The 24,423-nt window shown below is 47.1% G+C and overlaps 1 protein-coding gene across 1 annotated transcript in view; it reads left to right on the top strand.

Moving 5' to 3' along the window:
- Positions 1-394: 394 nt before the first annotated feature.
- ARHGAP33 (Rho GTPase activating protein 33) overlaps positions 395-24,423 on the top strand; it is a 396,382-nt gene continuing 372,353 nt past the window's right edge. Inside the window, exon 1 of the mRNA XM_086929989.1 lies at positions 395-529. The gene's annotated coding sequence lies outside the window, so the exon portion shown is untranslated. The remainder of the gene's footprint in view (positions 530-24,423) is intronic.

Raw genomic sequence — 24,423 nt, forward strand, 5'->3', positions numbered from 1 at the left:
GACTTGTGCCATGTCTACTAAGCCCTACTGGCCCACATATCCTGACCTATCAGGGGAGAGTACATAGGGGGTGAATGACAGCACATATAAAAACTAAGGTTCTTATTTACAAGCACCTTGAGCCACTTTGCGTCACTTTTCCTATGTTAAAAATGACGCAAAATGGGCTCTAGGGCCTTGTGAATCTGTCCCTTAACATTTCACAAATGTGTCGAGATTTACCAAAACCGAGGAAGAGGTGTTTTTGTAGGGGGTGGGGGTGGTGGTCGGGGGGCTCTCTATCCCCGCCTACTTTGTCCAGGAGTGCAGCGGGTGTTTGCCGAGGGCGGGGGCTGTACTGCCGCTTTAAGGCTCGGAGCCCAGCCCTTCCCCTTTAAGGCACAGGTCAGGGCCGCTCTTGAGCACTTGTTCACGTTTCCTCTCCAGGAAGGGGATGTCTGAGCCTTCCTCGAGAGGCTGGGCCCCGGCAGCGGGCTGCAGGTGGGCGCGGGCCCGCCCCCCCGGGACGGAGCCGCAGTGAGCCGGCCAGGTAAGCACAGGTGCGCCCGCGGTGCTCTCAGGCTGCCCCCTGGCAGGTGCCAGCTGCCCGCCTGGCTGGCTCTGGGTTTCACCGCCCTCGATGGTTCCAGGCCTGGCATGAGCACTGCGGGCAGGTCCCAGCGTGCAGCGTGGTGTTTGGGGAAAACTCGGCTCAGTTTGAGGAAGTCACATGATACGGGCGCAGCGTGCAGCGCAGCAGCACAGTACAAGTCCGCACCCCCAGCCCCCTTTATGCGATTCAGGAAAGAAGCCCAGGATTCGAAAGCGCCTAAAAGTCAGTTCGAGTCTGAGCAGCACACGGTACTCCCATCCACACCTGTATCATCTGGTGGAGTCATGTGTGCAGGCAGGGGTTTACCCTCGGATCTTAGCAGCAGGAGCATTGATCCACGCAGCTACCCTTTTTGCTCGAGTGTGTGCCCCTTCCCTCACGTGGGATGGATGCCCAGGGGCACGTGTCCTGTTTGATAAAGGAGGTGTCTGCTATCGCATGTCATTGAAATGGGACACCGTCGTTACTTGGTCGTCTGAGGTTAGTTATTGGAGAGGGGCTGGACTGCTAATTCTAACACAGCTCAGAGGGTTCATGCACCTGCCGCGTTCATGTAACGCGCAGATCTCAGATTCGATTAGCAACAATGGTGTAGCGTGGTGGGCTGCTGTGAACTGCTCTCATGCAAGAGGATGGCTTTGTCACTCCTGGGTTTTCAGCAAATAGTGCTTTGCAGGGCGGGTCTTACAATGCCTTTATTTATGTATGTGCCTTTTGATATAGCATGAGCATTACCCAAAGGTGGCAGAGCGGTTTACAGTAGACATAAGTCATTACATACTTACAGCGGGTAGCAGAATTACTAAATATAGTTGCATCAGCTCTAGCATTACAAAATGGTACCTCATTACATACAGTAGGTTTACACATCAGTGAAACATTTGTGAGCACTTCATGAAAAGGGGGTAGTGTAGATTAGTGCTTAGAGGTGGGTGAACATGATCGTAAGGGGGCCGTGGGGGGAGATACTGGCTGCCCTGTCTTAGCTTAAGAATCATTGAAGGAGGGGGTATTTCACTTCTGTTTTCGGCAGCGAGGTGGCAGTGGAAGGCTTGCAGGTAGTGAGTTCCAAATTCTGGTTGCACCACAGAGCAGGATTGTGCCAGAAGTCATTCCTTTTTAACGGCCAGGGGTTCTAGCTGCAATAATTTGGCGTTTTGCGACTATCTAACACCTCCTGGAAGCTGGAGTTTGTATGTCCGGTGACTGGGAGTCGATATGTGTAGGGCCTTCTGGGTGATACCAGTGCTTAATTTGAGCCGGTGGTTTCCGGTACACACCGGCACTTTACCAGTCAACACCTGCGCTTATGACAGTCTGCGGCATGGTGGTGCTCTTTATCTGATTTATAGCGAAGCATAACGGTTGTTTGATTAATTCAATGTACTTTAATACCTGCTGCCAAAGCCATTTTTCTAGCGTCGGGGGTCCGGAATACTCAGAATTGTCACACTTGTAGGTGTTTGATGGTTAGTAGTGTGTTGTTCCTTCTGGCAGTGCTGCTGCGTGCAATAGATGATGCAAGCGGAAGTGGCCTCCTTAGAGGGCCCTCGTACTTCAATATTTTTTTTTTACAAATGAAGCGCAGGTGATGCAAGCAGTCTTGTATACAGCCCTGGGTTCAATGGACGACCAGCATAGGTGTGATGTGCTCATTCTTTTTGGCCCTGAGCGTTGAGTATTGAGGGTTGGGTGTTGGATCGCTTCAGATGGGTGAGGTGCGTTTTGGGGAGACCAGTCAAGAGAGTTACAAAAGTCCATTTGGGAGAGCCCCAAATGTATGTGCAAAAGATTTCAGATTATGCTCTGGAAAGTAGCAGCCTTATTTATGAAGCTACCAATGTGATTACTGTTGGAGCCACTGACTGAGAAACGGGTGTGAATCATAGTCTCCCTCCTGACAGGGGGGCAGCCAAGAAATCTTCCTCCCCCGCCGTCTGTTATTGGGTGTTATTGTCTCACTCTTTGGCCCCTCAGGCTGTTCCAGCCCCGACGTGAACAAGTGCAAAAAGAACAATTGATGGCTGGAATGCTGAACAATGTCAAACATTCTCCCCCAGTACAGAGCTCTGGGCCTAAATCCATCGTTTTTTTGCTTACCGTGCCATTCCAGACCTGATCCAGCCAGGATGTGAACATGTGACATGGCAGTGGTACCCAGTTCTCTCTGCAGCAGGTGCATGAGCCCAGCTCCGAACCTGTCCGTTACCAGGAGGGTCCCTACGATGGGTGTATGAGAGAGGTGTGGCGCAGCGGCCAGGGTGCCTAACTGCGACCACAGGGTTCACGTTTCGATCATCGCTAGTGGCACCATGTGACTCTGGGCAGTAGCTCGCTTAATTCTACCGACAGCCCCCAGTGCAGGGACACCTCTCCTGAGGTAGCTGTGCGCTTTACACAAATGCTGGTATTTCATTTCATGGGATCCCGCTTGCCTATTCCAGAACAGACATTGGAGTGGATAGATGTTTTGGAAGAGCCTTCATGGAGCTAGGCGTGTTTTGGCTGAAACTGATACATTTGGGGTTGTCGAAAGCTGCGTTGACGATTACTTTATAACTGTGCATTAAAGTCAGTGAGTACATAGAATGAATCTGAGTACCTATCCTGACGTGACTGTGCACACTTCATAGCTATTATGTTAAATGTTGTATACTTGTAAAGCGCACAGCTGCCCCAGCAAAGGGGCGTCCCGGCGCTGTACACCGCTGGGGAACCCATCCTGGCTTTCCCTGTGAGATGGTTCCTCCTGGGCACCCCCAAGGTGAAGACAAGCATCCCCGGCGCTGATGGGGCCGTTAGTAGAGATTAGGCAAGCTATTGCCCAGAGTTGCTGAGTGGGACCCATGGTTGGAGTGGGCACCGAGGCGAGAATTATCGAGTCCGCTGACCATGGCCCGAGACCCTGCCGCATCGGGAATCGAACCCTGGTCCCGGGCCGACCTCTGCCTCCCACCTCTAACCAGTGAGCCACACCACTCCACATTATCATATGGTGTACTAACTGCATTTTTGTTTCATTATTAAAGAGTAATAATTAATTTGGGAATATTTTAGTCTTCATAAAGTGTTTTTTATTTGGGTCATTAATTAATGCTTCCTTTAAATAGCTTCTCCCTCAGTGCATTTCACACCATACTAGGCGCTACCTCCGGAGTGGGCGTACAGCGAGGGGATAAAAGTGCACCGTGTATTGTCAAAGGAGGTGCTGTGATGCCAGCTAATGCAAGTTTACATCTGCATCGCTCACACGAGTCTTACTACATGTAGGCCTTTGAGTGTGTGCCACAGATCACTTTACTGATGCTCCCATAATATTACAAAAGAACAGACAGAAAACTATATCAAAACTAGATTCAGGTGGGCACTTATTGGGGCAATGAGATGGGTAGGGCTGGCGCACAGCTATTTTCGAATGAGGTTATCCGACTGTTTGAGGTGCTCCACAAGTGATGTCAGGCGTCCCTCGACATCAACATTTAACAGACCATGGTGTGGGGTCAGTGGGTCACTGGTCCCATCCTTATGGGCACACTTTAGTTCCTCTATGGGTAATAGAGGTTTCAAAAAAGACTTTCAGGCAAAGTTCCGTTTGGTTTTTTATTCGTAGGTTTCTTTATAGTGCATCATTAATATTGTTGGTTATTCATTTCAATTCAGCATAACGTAGTACCATCCTTATGCATCCAATGCATTTCGGGGTTAACATACACCCCTTCATCAGGGAAAGGACACTGCAAACAGAAACATTACAATCAAAAAGTATCTAACTGAGTCACGAAATTAAGAAAAATAAATACATTCATGCACTTTGTTGTGACCTGGGTGGTAGGGAGGGGGAGGGGTGGGGGGAAAACTATGAGGTACACCGATTATTATTCCAAAGTAGTTCCATGTGATGGGGAATAATATACATGCTCAGCGCGCATCGGCTTACGTGCGTCTTGCAGTAGGTATGCTGGTTGTTCTAAAAGGATAAAGGGTAGGAGCACGTCAGTTACCGGGTAACGATACTGCGGAAAAGTTATATCTAACGCAGTGCAGTGGGGAGTTGTGAGCTCAAACTGACCTGGTTATGGTGAATAAGGTCCTCCTTTCTTCCACGCTGGTTCAGGCGGAACGCCATTAACCGCGTTTCGTTACCTTAAGGGAACACCGTCACGTGGGACAGTTGGGGGGCGTGTTCGGGAGAGTGTTAAGGGACCGTGTAAAAATTCTGGTAAACAGGGGAGGATCGGGGGCGTGTTGCAGTTTGGGAAATGTAGTAACCTCACGGTACGTGGACTACCTGGTAACCTGGCTGTGGGGTGGGGTCAAGAGTGACATGGGTTAGGTAACATTAAGCGGGGAAAAGAGACTAGACCCTGGAATTGTCAGGACTAGGAAAAATTCGTATGTGAGATATCAACAGCGCATGAGCATTTAACAAATGATAGTAAAATTAAAATTAAAATTACAATTAGTCAGTGTTCCTTGAATCGTTCAGGAATCACTGCCACAGTCCGTGAGCAACTTTACAGATAGCAAGAGAGTTCAATTCGTTCATTGAAAACAGAGTTAAACAGGATCTAATGAAAATTCAACACAAACACAAGAAAACCAAGAATATCACACAAAAGGATTTAACCACGTTGAAGAAAATATCTAATAATGAAACCATAACATGTGTCAAAGCAGATAAGGGCGGTGCCCTTATAATTATGAACACAGTCATGTATGAAGCGAAAGTGTTGGAACACATCAGCGACACGACGACCTATATGAAACTGGATGGAAACCCCACAATGGAATACATGAAAACCCTCACCAACATATTGGATAAAGCATTGGAAATGGGAATAATCAATATGAAAACTAAGAATTTCCTCACCAAATCCAACCCTAAGAGTCCGACTTTGAGAATGCTCCCCAAGATTCACAAAAACTTAAAGGACCCCCCTATGAGACCTATCGTCTCTACATGTGGGAGCCTGCAGGAACCCGTTGGACAACTATTAGATAAATATCTACAACCAATGGTACAAATAATGAGGACATACACCAAAGACACAACACATTTTATCTCGAAACTAAGGAACCTACAACTAGAAACCAACCAGGAACTGATTCTATGTACAGCTGATGTACGGTCCCTGTACACGTCCATACCCCACTCCTTGGGGATTGAAGCAATTGAACAATGCCTGCTTAAATCTGACTTGGAAAGACCATTTCAAACGTTCCTAATGGAACTTATGTTATTCACGCTGTACCAAAGCTATTTTAAACATCAAGAAACATGGTACCAGCAAATCGTGGGAATGGCTATGGGCAATTCAGCGGCTCCCGCATATGCGAACATTTTCATGGAATACTATGAGGAAAATCACATACTCAGCAATAGACAATGGACCGATCACCTCATGCTTTTCACAAGATACATAGACGATATCTTTATCGTCTGGAAAAGCACACAAGAAGAACTACAAGACAGACTGTTGGAATTCAATAAGATCGACCAAAGAATACAACTAACTTGGGAAATTTCAAATACAAGTGTTAACTTCCTGGATGTGAAAGTATCCATTAGCGGACAGACTTGTACACCAAGCCCACTGATAGAAACAACATGCTTCATTACAGCAGCTTCCATGAATCTAACTTAAAAACATATTTACCATACTCACAAATGGCACGGGCCAAAAGGATTACATCCAACCCGGAGAAGGCTGTACAGCGGATCAAAGAAATTGCATGCAAATTTCGTAACAGAGGGTACCCTGAAAACATCATCGAAAGTTCAATACAGAAAATCAATAACACCGATAGACAGAAACTACTACAACCCAGTGTAAAAAAAGAACAGACACGCATAGTAGTTGTCTCAAAGTTTTCTACCAGCACCAACAAATTTAAAAAGATCATTTATCAACATTGGCCACTTTTGAATCTTGAACCAGACTTGAAATGAAATGAAAAAGAATTTCTAAAGCGCATGGCTGCCCTTGAGCGTCCCAGCGCTACGTGTACACACAGACAGACCTCCTCTGAACCGCATCCCGAGATGTTAGTCATTCTGGGGGAAAAGGAACGTTTTCAAAGATTTTCGGAATCTGGTCAAGTTAGGTTCTTTCCTCATTGATGTTGGGAGGGAGTTCCATAGCTGGCCCGCATTTATTGAGAAGCGGCGTCCTCCGGCCCTTGCTCTTTTTGCTCTCGGGATAGCTACCAGGTTTTCCTCGCCAGAGCGGAGCGTTCGTGATGATTTGTAAGGGCGGATCAGATCTCTGAGGATCGGAGGGCCTGTGCCTTGGAGGACTCTGAACACTGTACAGAGCGCTTTGAATTTCACTCTCGCTCTTATGGGCAGCCAATGGAGTGCTTTCAAGGCCGGTTTCGCTGACGTTCTTCTGGGTGTATTCGTCAGCAGTCTTGCGGCTGCATTCTGTGCCCTCTGGAGCACGTTCAGGGTGTATTCCGGTGCAGCCAGGAAAAGGGCGTTGTTATAATCCAGTCTTGACAAAATAAGGCCCTGTACCAGCAATTTCCTGGAGTCTAGTGGGAGTAAGGGCATAACTTTCCGTATTGAGCGGAGCAGCCCATAGCAACACCCTGCGGTTTTTTTCGCCTGAGTGTGCATCGACAGCTCCGGTTCAAGCCAGACGCCAAGACTTTTTATGGATCCCTTCGGGGTCGGAGGATCTCCTAAGCAGGCCGGCCACATACATTTGGGGAGGGAGGTGCAGAGATTTCCCAGCAACATCACCTCGGTTTTGGAGGCATTAAGCTTGAGTCTTGAGTCGGCCATCCATGCCATGATGTTGGTAAGGCAGGCGGCAAACTTCTCACCGTGGTTTTCTGCGAGCGAGAGCGAAACAATCAATTGGGTGTCATCCGCGTACGTTGCGAGTTTCACTCCAAAGGGTGCGACCTCCCCCTCCAGTGGGGCCATGTAGATGTTAAAAAGCGTAGGGCTCAGTGAAGAGCCCTGCGGGACACCACACTGAAGGGGGGTGGGCACTGATCTATTGTTGCCCTCGCACACTCGATATGTTCGTACTTTAACCAGATCTTTCAGAAACCCCCCCTATTTGCACATACCAGATCACGCAACCTAGGTGAAATAGTGCGACACAAACCCACCAAACCAGTCTGTTATTCGGGAACCAAACCATGCTTTAACTGTGGGAACTGCAATTCCATCATTCGAGGCAATACCATCGATCATCCAATGAAGGGTAACAAGATCAAACTGCAAGTTAACGCTACATGCGACACTAGTAATGTCATCTACGCCCTAAAATGCCCGTGTGGAAAACTCTATATCGGGAAGACAGAACGTAAGATTAAGACCAGGCTTGTTGAACACAAGTCCAACATTCGTCTGAAAAGTACCAAGTCAACATTAGCAGTACATTTCCATGAAGCGAAGCATAACATTTCTCAATTAAAGTTCACGATATTGGAAACCATTCCAAAACAGGAGGGCAGAGACAATACTAAATTTCTCCTCCAAAGAGAAAATGAATGGATCCAAAAATTGTCAACACAGAAGCCACTGGGGCTTAATGAACGAATTGAACTCTCTTGCTATCTGTAAAGTTGCTCACGGACTGTGGCAGTGATTCCTGAACGATTCAAGGAACACTGACTAATTGTAATTTTAATTTTAATTTTACTATCATTTGTTAAATGCTCATGCGCTGTTGATATCTCACATACGAATTTTTCCTAGTCCTGACAATTCCAGGGTCTAGTCTCTTTTCCCCGCTTAATGTTACCTAACCCATGTCACTCTTGACCCCACCCCACAGCCAGGTTACCAGGTAGTCCACGTACCGTGAGGTTACTACATTTCCCAAACTGCAACACGCCCCCGATCCTCCCCTGTTTACCAGAATTTTTACACGGTCCCTTAACACTCTCCCGAACACGCCCCCCAACTGTCCCACGTGACGGTGTTCCCTTAAGGTAACGAAACGCGGTTAATGGCGTTCCGCCTGAACCAGCGTGGAAGAAAGGAGGACCTTATTCACCATAACCAGGTCAGTTTGAGCTCACAACTCCCCACTGCACTGCGTTAGATATAACTTTTCCGCAGTATCGTTACCCGGTAACTGACGTGCTCCTACCCTTTATCCTTTTAGAACAACCAGCATACCTACTGCAAGACGCACGTAAGCCGATGCGCGCTGAGCATGTATATTATTCCCCATCACATGGAACTACTTTGGAATAATAATCGGTGTACCTCATAGTTTTCCCCCCACCCCTCCCCCTCCCTACCACCCAGGTCACAACAAAGTGCATGAATGTATTTATTTTTCTTAATTTCGTGACTCAGTTAGATACTTTTTGATTGTAATGTTTCTGTTTGCAGTGTCCTTTCCCTGATGAAGGGGTGTATGTTAACCCCGAAATGCATTGGATACATAAGGATGGTACTACGTTATGCTGAATTGAAATGAATAACCAACAATATTAATGATGCACTATAAAGAAACCTACGAATAAAAAACCAAACGGAACTTTGCCTGAAAGTCTTTTTTGAAACCTCTATTACCCATAGAGGAACTAAAGTGTGCCCATAAGGATGGGACCAGTGACCCACTGACCCCACACCATGGCCACTTATTGGGGCAAACATTCCGTTGGTGGCAGCGGCACAGGTTTCCGTCACTTGCTCTATTGTTGGTCCCTGGTTGATTGCGTGGGGGCGCCCTTCAAGCAGTTGGTGTTTGTTATGGCCCCGTCTGTTCATTGCTCTCTCAAAACCAGTGCCAACTGTATCAATAAATGAGGTTTCTTATAAAGCGCGACTACTCACCTGTGAGGGTGTCAAGGCGCGGAGTGGAGGGACGGGAGGGGTGTATCTGCGGTTCAGTCGAAGAGCTAGGTCTTGAGGTCTTCCTGAATTGCGGCAGCGATGGGGATTGCCTGAGGTGCAGAGGCAGGGAGTTCCAGGTCTTCGCAACTGCATCACACTGAGGAGCCAAAAACATGGCGGAGGGCCTCTCAGATTATAGGTGCGGTTTAGTGGGATGCTTAGAAATAGAATCTGGTAGGAGACATTTTAGGTGGATGCATATGTCTTGATATCCATTTATTATTCATACAAGCAATTTAAAACAGTGCCAATTTTAATGTCAGTCCTGTAGTAATCTCTGATCTCATGTGACCAGTGATCTTTACCATGCAGGGAGGTGTGGCGAGTACGCGTGGCACGTGCTCCTCACGTGCACGCCGGAAGTGTAACATCACACAGACGCGCGAATACTCGCCGGAAGTGGCAGACTACGATCTTGTTCCAGGATGTGTTTGTGGTACACTAAAGCGCCTGGCGGTCAGTGTGTAAGGCCTGTGAGATACTTTTCAGACAGATACCCTTCAAAGATACAACAATCGTGAACTTAAAGTAAACAAGCGTTGGTAATGCCTAGAACAAAGGACTTGGCGACCTATTTTTTTTTCTGTATAAAAGTAGATGAATAAAAAGCATCCCAACAGTCCGATCACACAAGTACTTGTACAAAAGTTATCTCCTTTTCAGGCAAATCTACGCATGTGATCAAAGAAAAATACATAGCTTAAAGTGCTAGACAACTAGTGGATAAAGTGGACCGACCCACTGCCCATGTTATATGCAGAAGCAAAGTGTGAATGACACTTGAATAGACCAGTGGATGAAAAAGGCTGACTGAAGCTACTTCTGTATATATCTATGAATGTTTATTAAAATGTTAGTGCTGGTCATGAGGCTGCGGGATGGCGAACGCCATCTCAAGGCCAGACATGAAAAGAGGTAAGAATAAAACTTTGTTGCCAAGGTATCATTTGCAGGTTTTGAATGCGGTTGTTGTATTGTACAACCTCTCGGGGCTAGGCGGCTGCAGACAGGGCTGGCCTTTGCTCAGAGACTACCCTGAGCAAATCCAAACAGAACGTCCTCGCACTCGTTCTCTTAAATTGTCTATGTATTGAAAATGTATGAGGAGTAGATGGAAGGTAAGGTGGCCCGGGGCGATCTGTGCAGGTACGAGCTGTGGGGCGAGGTGGGTGGGGGAGGGACTCAACAGACAATGATGAGAGGAAATGAAATGTAAAAAAATTCTATCATCCTCTCTCGGAATTCCCCCCCACTGCTTTTACCTGCACGTGCCGCTCCTGAATGTGACAATATTAACCACATCGCTGTGGCCGCTATTCCTCCGCAGCGCTAAATGGGCTGGGCGGCCGCTCGGCGGCCGCATGCTGATGCCGGAACTGCTCCGTCATCAGCCGCGGTTGGGCTGTGCTGATGAGCGGTTCCGTCATGGCCCCGCCCGCTCAATAGAACGCGCCGCGCAGGCGCGCCGGCAGGGCCATGACGGAACCGCTCCGTCATCAGCACAGCGCCACCGCAGCTGATGACGGAGCGGTTCCGTCATCAGCATAGAAAGGGTTAAGAGTCATGACACAAAATGAGAGAGAGAGAGAAAGGGCACACAGATGGGTTCACGCCTGCCTCTACTCATACAATCATAACACAAAGATTGGTGACACCCTGTTTTTGCTTGAAACTGGTTGTTAACAAGTATACATGCACTCATGTTTTCCTTGCTACCTACTACTACTCGAACACCCAGAAAGAGGGCAATCCAAGAATTGGACGAGGTAGGCTCACTCACGTAATGTGGCATGCTTCATCATTTGCCACCTCGTCCCACTTTGGTAAGATGGTACTACCAGGGCAGACTCCAGCTCAGGTGGGGGCTGACCTGAGGGAGTTCTTAGAAATTATTTATTCTGCATAAAAAGCTTGGATGCAGTTTCTAAGTTTAAAAAGCCTTAGGATAAACCACAAAGTATCCTTTATCAAGGTGGTATCCTAGACTTGGTGAAAATATTTCTTAGCCTCCGTTTGGTAGATTTGTAAAGACCCACAAAAAAAAAAAGCCGACCAGGGCTCCAGCAACCTTCTGAAAAAGTGTTTGAGTCTTAGGGAGACTGCTGCAGGGACGTCTGTGAGCTGGGACCTGCTAAAGTCTGTCCCTGGATGCAGGCTTCACTGAGACGGCAGAAATCTGCGTAAACGTAAACATCTACAAAAGCACATCTCTACAAAATCATATTATAAAGCAATATGTCCATATTAACTAATACCTTACTTTTGTCATTTTTGTCTTGCGCAAGGGGAGCATGAGGGGGGGCGACGCAGATATTGGTGTCTAACATGTCTAAAATAATTACTTCAGGATAATATATATTTCATCTAAACTATTCTTAAAACAAGCATTTACAATGCAATGGTTTCGCCTTTGGAAAAGTTAGAGCTATTGGCATTGTAAATGACAATTTGTATTTATGTGTTGGTTTTGAAAACAGATAAATGGCATTGTCATTTACGTTGCCATTAGCTTAATCTCGGCAGTCACTCTGCACTCCCTAGCAGTCCCTCTGCACTCCCTAGCACTCTCTAGTCACTCTGCAGTCCCTAGCACTCCCTAGTCACTCTGCAGTCCCCAGCACTCCCTAGTCACTCTGCCGTCACTCTGCACTCCCTAGTCACTCTGCACTCCCTAGTCACTCTGCACTCTCTAGCACTCCCTAGTCACTCTGCACTCCCTCTCTAGCACTCCCTAGTCACTCTGCACTCACTCTGCACTCTCTAGAACTCCCTAGTCACTCTGCACTCACTCTGCACTCCCTAGTCACTCTGCACTCGCTCTGCACTCTCTAGCACTCCCTAGTTACTCTGCACTCGCTCTGCACTCTCTAGCACTCCCTAGTTACTCTGCACTCCCTACTCTGCACTCCCTACTCTGCACTCCCTACTCTGCACACTCACTACTGTGCACTCCCTACTCTGCACACTCACTACTACGCACTCTACACAAAGATCTGTTACAATGAAATAAAATAAAACGAGGTGTAAAAAATTATATGAAGTAATCTTCCTCGAGTTTTTCTAGCACCCGATTCTCTCCCTTCCTTCCCCCTTCTTGCTCCCAAAAATCTAAAAGGAGACTAACAATGCTTAAGGACGGCCAAGGCAATGTAATTTGCTCAAGACATTAACTATCTTGACCCTTGCCTTCCCCATATGAGCTTCTGCCCCATGCTATTCAGAACCCGCATGCATTGATCACCACTGACCCTGGTGAGACCAGTTACATGCAGTCACTATTCTTAAACTCGCTAGCATCGGTTACTCTGTTACCGGAAAAAGCACACAGTACCCCGTCTTTATGAAGGGAGGGGTGCACTGCAGCTGACACTGCATGAACGGGGTAAGAACTTCTAACACTTGAACAATTCGCTTACAGGTAATCACGTTCTCTGTCACCTGCGCCCACAGCTCCTTAGAGAAAATGGACATGTGCAGCGATCGTGGGCATTCACCTGTACAATCGCCTAGACCCGCACCTGATATAACCTGGGGTTCCAAAGCCCAATGCCAGAGATCAAACTAACATATATGTTGTGAACCTTCTTCCAATTGATTAGATCATCCCCGGCCAATTTATTAGAGGAAGAAGGTTTCAACAAACACCTAGCTGACTGTAAGCCTAGGTCCTAGATGTAAATGACCGGCAGCGCTGTTGTTTCCTGTCATCTGACTATATCGGATGCAAAACTACAATTCAGCTAATTCTGATTTTGAGGACCATCCCCTTTATTTTTGTCCCACGGTATCAGCAAGCGGCAGCTACGTCCTGCCACCACGCTCACAAAACTCAAAAGTGTTTTTCGAAACAGTTTCCGCTTCAGCAGAGCTAAAGTCTCAGCGTGAACATATGTAGAAAACCACATCAGGAGAGTGCTGCCCAGTGAGAATCACAATCACTCACTTTTCTGTTTGTAAACTTGGGCGGACCAAGCGAGTGATGGACCGAGGGCGAGAAAAAGAGTGGGCAGTATCCTTGGCAGAGTGTACACCTGTCCAAAAACACCAGGAAGGACTCTTTCCTGGACTCCTCACTACGTAACTGTCCCTGCCACACACGGCGAGTGGGCATCCGGGCCTGAGGCAGCAGGAAGACCCCGGCGCCCGGGCCTGAAGCAGCTGGAACACCTCAGTGTAGGAAGGTGGATACCTGACTATGGTTACCCCCAACTTTTTGCCTGGTGTTTTGCTGGTTTTTCGACTTAGTTGACCTGGGACCCTGCTATTCAGGGCCCCAGGCCTACTGCTCTCTCTCTAAAATGGATTCCATGGACCTTGGGTGCATTTACCAATTGGTACTGGGCCACCTTATCAGACCCTGTAACTCAGGTCATAGGTGTACCCAGGGCCTACCAGGGGCTGCAGCATGTATTATGCCACCCCTGGCTGGCCATCTAAATCTGACACAACTGGCTGCACGACAGCTGGGGCAAAGTGGTGCAATCACCCTTTGCTGTAGATATAGTATACCTATATCTAACCCTAAAATGGACGCATGTATTCCTATCAGTCACTCCTATGGCAGGCCTTAACAATCCTGAAGGCAGAGTGCTTGGAATTATGTGAGATGGTGCTCTGGCATGAGCTGAGCCCGTCTGCAGCTTGTGGAACCAAGTCCTAATAGCTGTTCTATGATAACGCGTACCATATACTCTTAAGTGCATTATAATCCTCGCGGTTATTTGATATCTTTGGTATCGCTTTATCAAAACATGTCGAGTAAGGTGTCATACGAATTGGAATACTAACCCCTCGCCAATTCTGGCGAGGGGGTTAGCATTCCACCCTTCTAGAGGGACACGACATGTATGTAACTGTGAACCCCGGTTAAAGTTAACTCAAGCCTCCGCATCACAAAATGGATGCTGCCACCACAGACACAAGTCTGACCTCCTGCTGCTGGGAGTCCTTCCAGAGAGGAGAGCTTGGACAAAGGGTTTCCTGTCCGGGGCGGTGCTAGCACCGACCCAGACAGGGTTTTGTGTATCCTAGGTAGGCAGGGCTGAATAGGAAGGTGACTGCAAGTGGCACCCCGGTGCTCACTATGCATCTGCTAGTCTGAACCGGTTCCAGGGGCACACCAGCCCCTGAGCTGGGGAAAGTCCGGCATGGGAGAGGGGTGTAACCACCCCCCTTCCTGGTCCCACCCATGGGCAGGACCTAGTCCAGAACCAGCCCCTTTCTTTAGTATAAAGGTGGGAGCGGGGACCCCTTCCAAATTAGATAATTCCGAATCTTGATGACTTTCCACGAAAGAACTCTTGAACCCTTCAGAAGACTCTCCCTTGTGGCTAAGGAGTAGCCACCCTGTACCCGCAGGCACCATCCACGCATCGCGGTTTGCTGAAAGTCTCTCCTCCGGATCAAGACTGCCCAGCTCGACGAGAACCGGCTTCCCTGGCACCTCTGACCTCTACCTGCATCATCAGCCCAGCTGAGATTCGTGGGTGTGACGAGACCTCGAGGGACCGGCCATCTTCAGGACTGCACGACGCTTGCCCAGCACGACCGCCAAGGGATCCTCGAGTGAGTGCTTTGGGGTGTGAGAAACCCTAACCCTGAGCAGCTCCAGCACCGAAGTCCAGCCTCCCAGCATCCACGAGATCTGCGTGGGGCCCTTCTGCTCGTTGCTGCTCACCACGTTGTCTGGTTGCTTGCCTGCTGGCTTGTGGTCTTCCTGACGACGAATGACGACATTTCCAACGCTGGTCTGGTTGCTCCAGACTGGCCCTTGCTCCCCTCCAACAGAGGAGCACCCCGGACCCTCCTGGTCCACGCCAGACGCCATTTTAAGTCCACCGCGTGGGCTGCATTTGCCAAGACTTGTTGCCCCAATCCTGGGTCCAGCGACGTCGACAGCAGATACCATCGTGGGACAGCTCGCACCTCCATCCTGGTCGCCGACAACGCCTCCTGGTCCGTGTGACTGCAGAGCCCAGCGTCGCCCACTCACCTGGTCGAGGTGACTCCATCCGGTGCCATCCTGGTGCCCATCTAATCACTGGCTAGTGATTCAGAACTTGGTCCCCTCTGCTTACAGGTGTCTTCCATCTTCGATCCAGGCTTGGATCACTTCGAACTACATCACTGGTCGCCTGCCAGCAACTTCTTCTTTCAGGCTCCATGGACTGCAACGAGGATTCCCGACGTCTTTTCAGACCTATGCATCCGCAGCCCCTGGGCTAGGTAAACTCAGCACTCCGGTGCTCCAGCATAGCTTAACTATCCAAAGGTCCAGATCATTTTTCGTTTCAGCTCTACCTAGTCGGATTCGTCCGATAACACTAACTTTATGAAATACAGCATCCATAGACTTTGTCCCGCATCCCGCGTGAGAGTGCACACTCTGCACCCGATCTCCCTAGGCCTCCTGCTAGTAATCTGAAGGTTCAGTAGTCCAGTCCTAGCGATCCTAAAGTCTATTAGAGTAGTACTTACCTGCTAGTAATTTCGCATTTCACTTTTAGAGTATATGGTTTTCCGTGCCCCTCGGGCATTTGTGTAAATTGTGCGACTTTGCGTATTTTCCTAAGAGCTTTGTATTGTGCTTAGCGCCCTGCCCTCATAAAGAGTCCAGGGCTGTTGTGTTCTAAATAAATATACTTTATTTTCATAACAACTTGTGTGGTGTCCTTTCACTTGGTGTTCAAGGGGTATATGTGATGGTATAACAGCTGGCTTAACACGCCCTCTAGAGTTTAGCCTAAAGACTGCTCGTCCATACTACTAGGATAGCTGGTCTAACGGTTGACTTACAACCAATCATCAATAAGGGTCGTTTGAAATGATACACAGTGATCACTAGAATAGTGAGCACTACATATCAGGCCAACTTCTCACACTCGGTAGCCCGTTTGAAGGGAATAGGTGCTTGAAAGCAGACTTCCTGAAGGCAGCCTTGACCAGACGCGGACTCCGCCCATAGCAGCTAGAATAAATTAAAACAAATATTTTTAAAAGACCCCCCTAGAGAAGGAGCCACGAACTGAGGGCAATAGGTGGTTAGCGAGGGGCGAAATCTGAGACGTGGCAAAAAAGAAAAAAAAGGAAGGGTGCGAGGGTGTTGGGATGATTTTACTCGCATGGACACACATGGACAGCGGGAGGGGGGCGGGAACGGGGACACGAACAGCGGGGGGGGGGCAAATGTAGTTTAGGTGTGCCGAGTGAAGTGATCATCGGTAACGCTCCTCCATGTGGCTCAGTGTCACAGGAAAGAGATAAGCATTCTCACTTACCGAATAAATTAAAACAAATATTTTTAAAAGATCCCCTAGAGAAGGAGCCACGAACTGAGGGCAATGGGTTGGGGTGGTTAGCGAGGGGCGAAATCTGAGACGTGGCAAAAAAGAAAACAAGCACTCACCTGGGCTTCCTCCGGCGGCTGTATGACAAAAACAAACCCATAAAAAAAAAACGAAACTCCGCCCACCGCCGCGGTGACGACATCGCAGAGGCGGAGAGGGAAAAAATCGCGGGAACGCCCCCGAATCTGGTCCTGCCTTGACGGACAGATCTGGCTCCCAATGGCTAGCCTCCATTTATGGAGCTAGCCAATGGGAGCCGGGGGACGTTCCTGAAGCCAATATATGTAAACAATAGATTTCGCCTGCGCGAACTGCTTGCGCAGATCGCCAGGTCGAAACCTAAAAATATACCAATAAGGTGCAGGTAACATTTGCAATATGAATTAGATAAAGAATATTGAAAAACTATAAGGTTTTTTTGGAAGTTCTTCTTTATGCATCTTTTGTATTTTAAAATGGTACAATGATTGATCAAGGAGAAATTATAAAGGCAGTCGCAACAAGTCTCTCTGGACAGCCAAACAAAAAGGTTTTGTATACGCTGCCTGTAATCTTTGATTATAACAAACCCCATCACTCCATGCTTTAACAGAATCATGAGAGACTTATTCTGATTTGAAGTATGTGTAGAAATGCAACAGTTGACATTAAACCAATTAACTTGCCTTTCACTGTTAAAGAAATTAAAGGCCAGTCTTTGGTTAAACTCTCCAAAAACTGGAAGTACAAACATTGGCAAATTCAACAGGCTTGGCTTCATGTGCTATTGTATGGAATATTTCTGCATGTGTGAGTTTGAATTGATTGTCTCATCAAAGCCACACTTATTCCCTTGGCCAATGCTAGTGTTCATTTATGTTTTTGGTTCTCTGGCCTATTTTTGGTTACAGCTGTTACTCCAGACACATTAACTAAATCAGCATGCTTGATGTTTCATGTGCTGTTGTATAATGATGCTTCCCCTCACCCTTTCTTAAATCCTTCCACAAACTCTTCTCCCACAGACCTTAAATAGGCTCCTTCTTGGAGATGGCAGGCCCTGGCGATAAGTCCTTCGTCTCTCACTCGGTGTCAGTTAGAAGCCCTTCTTTTTAAGTTTGGAGTTTATTATACCATAATAACAAGATAAGAAAATTTTACAAGTACAAGAGGATGCAAGGCATCTGAAAATGATTATAAGAAATATAACCTGAAAAAGGAGTCCGAGGGGAGGAAAAAAAAAGGGGGGGGGGAATAAGAGAAAAAACAGTGTCTTCGAAGGAGCCTCAGTCTCCTCAAGCAAGCCTCTGGGGTGTGGGGTGCCACAGGGCTCCTCACTTGGCCCCACGCTTTTCAACGCATACATGAGACCACTGGCAGAGATTGTTCGTCCGCATGGCATCACGATCGTCACCTATGCGAACGACACCCAGCTAGTGGTCTCCCTTACGCACAAGGACAGCCAGCAATCACAGACCAACTTGATTCCCTGTCTGGAGCAGGTAAAGAGCTGGATGCCCAGCTCCTGCCTAAAGCTTAACAGGGATAAGACTGAGCTGATGCTCCTCGGTGCTCTGGCCCCCTCCACCCTAGAGCTTCTGTGGCCCCCCCCAGCCTAGGCGCTCCCCTGCACCCAAAGACAACATAAAGAGCCTTGGAGTATGGCTAGACAAATCCCTGACATTTAACACGCAAGTCACCAAATTGTCAGCAACATGCTTTGGTCTGATTAGACTAATGAAAAAAATCCTGCCACTCCTCCCTTTTGAGGCAAAACGGGTAGTTATCCAGGGCCTAATCCAGTCTTGTATAGACTACAGTAACGCCCTGTATTTGGGGGCCCCAGAATACTGCCTAAACAAACTTCAGCGGATCCAGAACTGCGCTGCACGCACCCTTCTTGGAATTCCCCGCAGAAACCCCATAGGGCCTGGTCTGAGAACTCTGCACTCACTCCCTGTTAGGGAGAGGATTACATTCAAGGCCTTGTGCATCACCCACCAAGCCTTCTGGAAATCTGGGCCGGCGATCAATTACTCCTTGATCACCCCCTACCATCCCAAAAAAGAACTCCGTTCATCGATAGCCTTCCTAACTGTTGTCCCACAGATACGAAGAGCCAGATCAGGAGGCCGCTGCTTTTCCTATAACGCATCCAAGTTATGGAACTCTCTCCCCCTCCATCGAAGGTCTAACCCTGACCTACTTACCTTTCGCAAACAACTGAAAACCTTCCTTTTTAACCAAAAAAATCTCTAAATAACTCACCCCCACCAGCGATCCACCCCAGCAGAAGTTTCCTTTACCTACCAGCGCCTGGACGCCTCAGGGCAGCTGTTCGCGTTATATAAAACTCCATTCAATTCAATTCATAATCTGTGGAGAGCCAACGAGATGATTGTTTTAATGATAGGATTTGAAATCGGGAAACTTAAGACCACAAGACTTTTATCCGTTTTAAAGAGGATAATGCGATACAAGGTGATTTAGCTCTCCAGAGAAATTTTGAAAAAGAGTGTATCTCCTTAAAACAGAAACCAGGGATGTGGACTGGAATCATGGAAAGAATGTACAAAATAAGAGGGGAGAGCATCATTTTGATAGTCTAATCTACCCCACCAAGAAAGAAAAAGCGGATGTCAACGTTCTATATTAGTGGATAAGGTTTTGTTAATAGAGTCAAAATTAAGCTTCAGGGTGTCAGGAATGTTAGAAGAAAACCACAAGCCTAAATATTTTATTTTGGAGGGTTGCCAGGAAAAACCAGTGGGAGCAAAATCATGTTTAAGGCATGTTACGTTAAGAGGTAGAATCTCACATTTGTCTGAGTTTAAGCGATAACCAGACAGTTGGGAAAAAGAATCCATCTGATGTAAGAAAGCTGGAATAGAAGAGGTAGGATTGGAGCAGTATAGAAGAATGTCATCCTCATATGCAGATAATTTAACATGAACATCACCTGATTAGAGACCAGAAATTAGTGGATCTAGGGCAATTATAAATAAGGGAGGAGATAACGAACACCCTTGTCTTACTCCTCTAGATGGAGAAAAATGATGGGAGGTCTTACCATTTACAAAAATAGATGCTTTAGGGTTAGAGTATAGTAAAGAGATGAGGAAAATCAATTTTGGAGGTAAACCTATCCATTCCAAAGCCTTAAACATAAACTCCCATCCGATCCTATCAAAAGCCTTTTCGGCATTTAAAGCTATAGCAGAGATAGGGTAATCAAGAGATGATGCCTTACTGAGAATACTAAACAAGCATTTTTAAAATCCTAAATAAATGGCATTGTCATTTACATTGCCAATAGCTTAATCGTTAAATAAATGGCATTGTCATTTACAATACCAATAGCTTAATCGCTCGCAAATGCATGACCTATTGCATTTACACCGACAAGGAGCCACACACACAAAGCAACCTACACACACACATACAGAGCCGCCCACACAGTCATTCACATAGAGCCACCTACACAGAGCCGCCCTCAGTCATTCACATAGAGCCACCTACACAGAGCCACCCTCACACAGACCGATCCACCCACACATAGAGCCACCTCCATCCACTATCACACACACACACACACACAGCCACACATATCCTATATCTCATTGGTGTCAGTGCTCAAGATATTTCTGGATTCATCAGCAGCATTTGACTTGCCCATCATGAGATTATTCTGATTACGTTCCAAGCTATTGGCATTGTAAATTAATTTTTTTTTTATTTATGTGTTGGTTTTAAAAACAGATAAATAAATTGCATTGTCATTAAAATGCCGATAGCTTAATCTCTCGCAAATGCGAGACCAATTGAGTGTTCGTGCAATGGTATTGTCCTTGGTGCATCACTGGTTCACTATTCTAAGATGGCTGAGATATTGCTTCTAAATGAGTCGCCATGTTGGAACCTTAAAACATTGATAAACTATACACTATACCATTCCAAGATGGCCACCCACAGTTATGTTTACCTTATTCTTTAATGCAAAGCATTTTTTTTAAACTTTTTTTTCTGCTTTTGTATAAATGTATCTTGCATATATTTGCTTACATTGAGTGTGTGTTTTACTAATCATGAGTGAAATAATGAATTCAGGTCAGTGGGTGAATGCAATAAGGAGTCAGAGAATGGAAGAATGCATGTGTGGAAGAAAGAGCTACAGGGCACATGTGAATAAGTGCCTAAACTCATCAGAGACTGAATATGAACGTTCAGTTATAAGTCAAACAGTGGCATTGCCATTGCCTGTTTTCAATAGGCTTGGCAGTTCGGGCTGGACTGTTCCCATGAGGCACAGGGTCAGACTGGTTTGCATATAGCCATGTCTGAACTGGGGTGGCAGAGTGGGCTAAAGAACGGTGATGGATTAAACCCAGATCTTTTGACTGGGTGTGAGTGTTTGATTCAGATGCTCCGTCCATCACCACCCCCTTTTGTACCGCTGTTTTCAATAGAGAGCACAAGCATGCCTCAGAAAAGTTTGTTCTACAGCATAGACATTCTCAGCAGGGCTCGTGTATCTTAAACTGAACACCACATGCAATTCTCATGTGCAGGTCTATACCTTCAGTTGGAGAGTACCAGAATGTTTCTGCTGTGCTTTCATTTGTACGGTGCCTGCACTTTTCAGAAAGACTGCTGTACTTTCAGTTGGACAGTACAAGCCCTTTGTCACAGGGTGGGTGTACTTCGATGGAACTGTGCTTTCAGTTGGACAGGACCAGCGCATCCGAGCAGGCAGCAGAACTTTTCAGCCTCTACCTCGACTGATGGCCTTTAAATTAAATATTTGCTGCCCTCTCAGAGGAGTTTCCTTTCTTTCAACGGGACTGAGCAGGCAGGCTGCTCTGCTGTTAAATAGACAGTGCCATCTCTTTTAATAGGCCTGCCGTACTGGGGCACTTCCATTCTCAGCAAGGCAGATGTATCATACAGCATAAGCACCTCTTCTCCTCGGGCACGAGCAGGGGAGGGAAGCCTTGAGGGGGAGTGGGTGTAAGAGCGACGGGCGGCGGGGAGATTAAGGGGTGGCTCAGTGAATAGGAGTGGCGATCAAGCGACAACAGGTGGGAGGAAACTGGGGGAAATGTTGGTGGTTCGGATGCAATAGGGCTCAATTGAGGTGCTATACCAGAGAGTTTGATCTGAATTAGGGGTGCTTAAACGAAAGTTTGGTGTTTTCATGGAGACGGGATGAGCGACTGCGACTCGTGTCTATCCTGCGTCCGGGGCTCTCACAGCCGAGAGACTCTGGGTGTCTCAGGGCCACTCTGATGTGATCAGGGGCAAAGGCTCTATTGGGGTGCAGAGGATACACCCTCTGTATCCTCTGCCACCCCAATAGAGGGGGGTCTTTCGGGGCGGACTGCAGACATGGGGGTGCTCAGGCAGGAAGAGGGGTGTTTGCGCTGCAGAAGGCCCTATAATCTGCCTGCCGTACACTGTTCCAGAGCTGCAGAGAAGTCTCGGGGTGCGGGCGTGGGGGTTCACCAGGGGTTCCCCGACCAGTGGCATTGGTGTTGAGGGTTTTACCTGCGAGAGGGAATGGATATCTGGGTGCGGTAGGGGCAGGCAGTGGCTGCGGAACTCGGAGTTCAGACTGTGGCCGGACTTGGGAGCTCAGTTGTTCCCGCAACAGAGCCACCAGATGTTGTTGGTAAGGCGGCGGTTGTAGGGTGGATTATCCCGCCTTCTTGGTAACAGAGGCTGGCATTGGCAGAGACTGCATCTGGGACACCCAATCAGTTGCAAGACCATGACTTGAGGATGGGCGAGTCCGAGGAGCAGGGACAATAACAAGCGAAGTGCTCCAAGTCCACCGGTGGGGACTAACCGGACGAACGAGCATCTTTGGACCGGGCTGGGTCGGATGCGGCCCGTAAACTCGTTTAGGGTAGACAGTACCTATAGGAGCCTCGGTCATGAGATTGATATCGCATGGGCTGGAGAGGGCTGCGGCCGGGTGTACAGATGCGATCATACCGGGGTTTAAGTGCACAACCATAACCTGAATCGCACATAAACACTGGTTTCCGTTTTTATTTATTAATTTAATGCGTTTTTATATAGCGCGGACTTTACCCGAAGGTGTCAGAGCACTTCACAATAAGAACAGTAGTGAAACATGAGAATCCGGAGTGCGATGAAAGCAGAATTCCCCCAGAGCCGAGCCCACAGGACCACGAACACGTTTCTCCGAAGCGAGGCAGAAATGCCTCGGAGAAAGCAGGGTCATTTTTCGGATTGAGGGGTGTGTTTTCGTTCTCTCCTCTTCCCATTGGCTGGAAGGTAAAATTCCAGCCAATGGGAAGAGGAGAGAAAGTAAATAGAAAGAAACGAAAAAACACACCCCTCAATCTGAAAAAGACGGGGCTTGAACGGAGTGATGCCCCTCTCCTCCAATGGCTGGCCTCCGTTTAGGAAGCCAGCCAATGGAGAAGAGGGGCAGGTTCAAGCCCCTACTAAGAAACATTAAATCTCGGAGCTCCGCCCACACTGCTACGCAGTGCGACGCAGTCCTTGACCTAAAAAGAGTTTTGAATTGTCAGAAGATAACCAACCCTTCACAAAGCCTGATTGCTCAGGACCAATAAGATGAGGTAAAATAGGATCAATACGAAGTGCAAGAATTTTTGCACGGATCTTATAATCAAGATTAACCAAAGATATTGGTCGATAATTCTTGCAAAGGGACGGATCTTTATTTTCTTTTGGTATCAAACAAATCATGGCTGCTTGAAATGTACCAGAGAAAGAACCTGACGTTATGAAGTAATTAAAAAGAGTTAAAAGGTGAGGAAGAAGTATGGTGGCAAAAGAGGTATACAATTCAACAGTAAAGCCGTCTGGACCAGGAGCCTTCCCTCTTTTTACTATAGAAAGTGCATGAGTAATTTTGGCTAAAGTAATGCCTTTATCTAAGGGGCCAAAATCAATCTTAGAAGAAGAGGGAGACTGAAGAGTTTGGAATTAAGAGGATAAATCCCGAGTAGAGGGATGTTGTTCTGGAGTATATAATTTAGTGTAAAAGGAGACAAACTTATTACTATCTTTAAATAAAGTAGTACCAGCAGGACTTTTAATGGACTCTATCTTAGTTCTGTCTCGTCGTATTTTCAAATAATTTGTTAGCAATTTTCCCATTTTATTTTGGCCTCCATAATACCGTGAATTACTTCTTAAGAGATAGGATGAAGCATTCTCTGTGGAGAGTTTATTAAAAGTAAGTTTTGTGTCAATGAGATTCTTTAAGGACGATTCGGTATTCAAATGGTAATAAGTACGTTCCAGGTGTTTAAGCATCTGAGTGGATTGGGCTTCAAAAGCTTTCTGCTTTTTGGAAACAAAAGTAATTATAAACACCCTTGCTGCAGCTTTGAAAGAGTCCCAAATCATAACTGGAGAAGAAGTAGGAGCAGAATTCAAGGTGAAAAATTCTGACATAAAGATGTTAAATTGGCTAATGAACTTAGTCAGACACCAGGGCATTATTAAAGCGCCACCTGCCCACATGGGGAGTGAAGGGAAGTAAGTCAAAATCAACAAAAACGGGGGCATGATCCGAAATCTGAATAGAACCAATCTCTGAGTGCAGGGCATGTTGGGAAAGAGATTTACTGAGAAAAAGA

The sequence above is a fragment of the Lissotriton vulgaris genome, chromosome 7, assembly GCF_964263255.1.
Source record: "Lissotriton vulgaris chromosome 7, aLisVul1.2, whole genome shotgun sequence".
NCBI lineage: Eukaryota > Metazoa > Chordata > Amphibia > Caudata > Salamandridae > Lissotriton > Lissotriton vulgaris.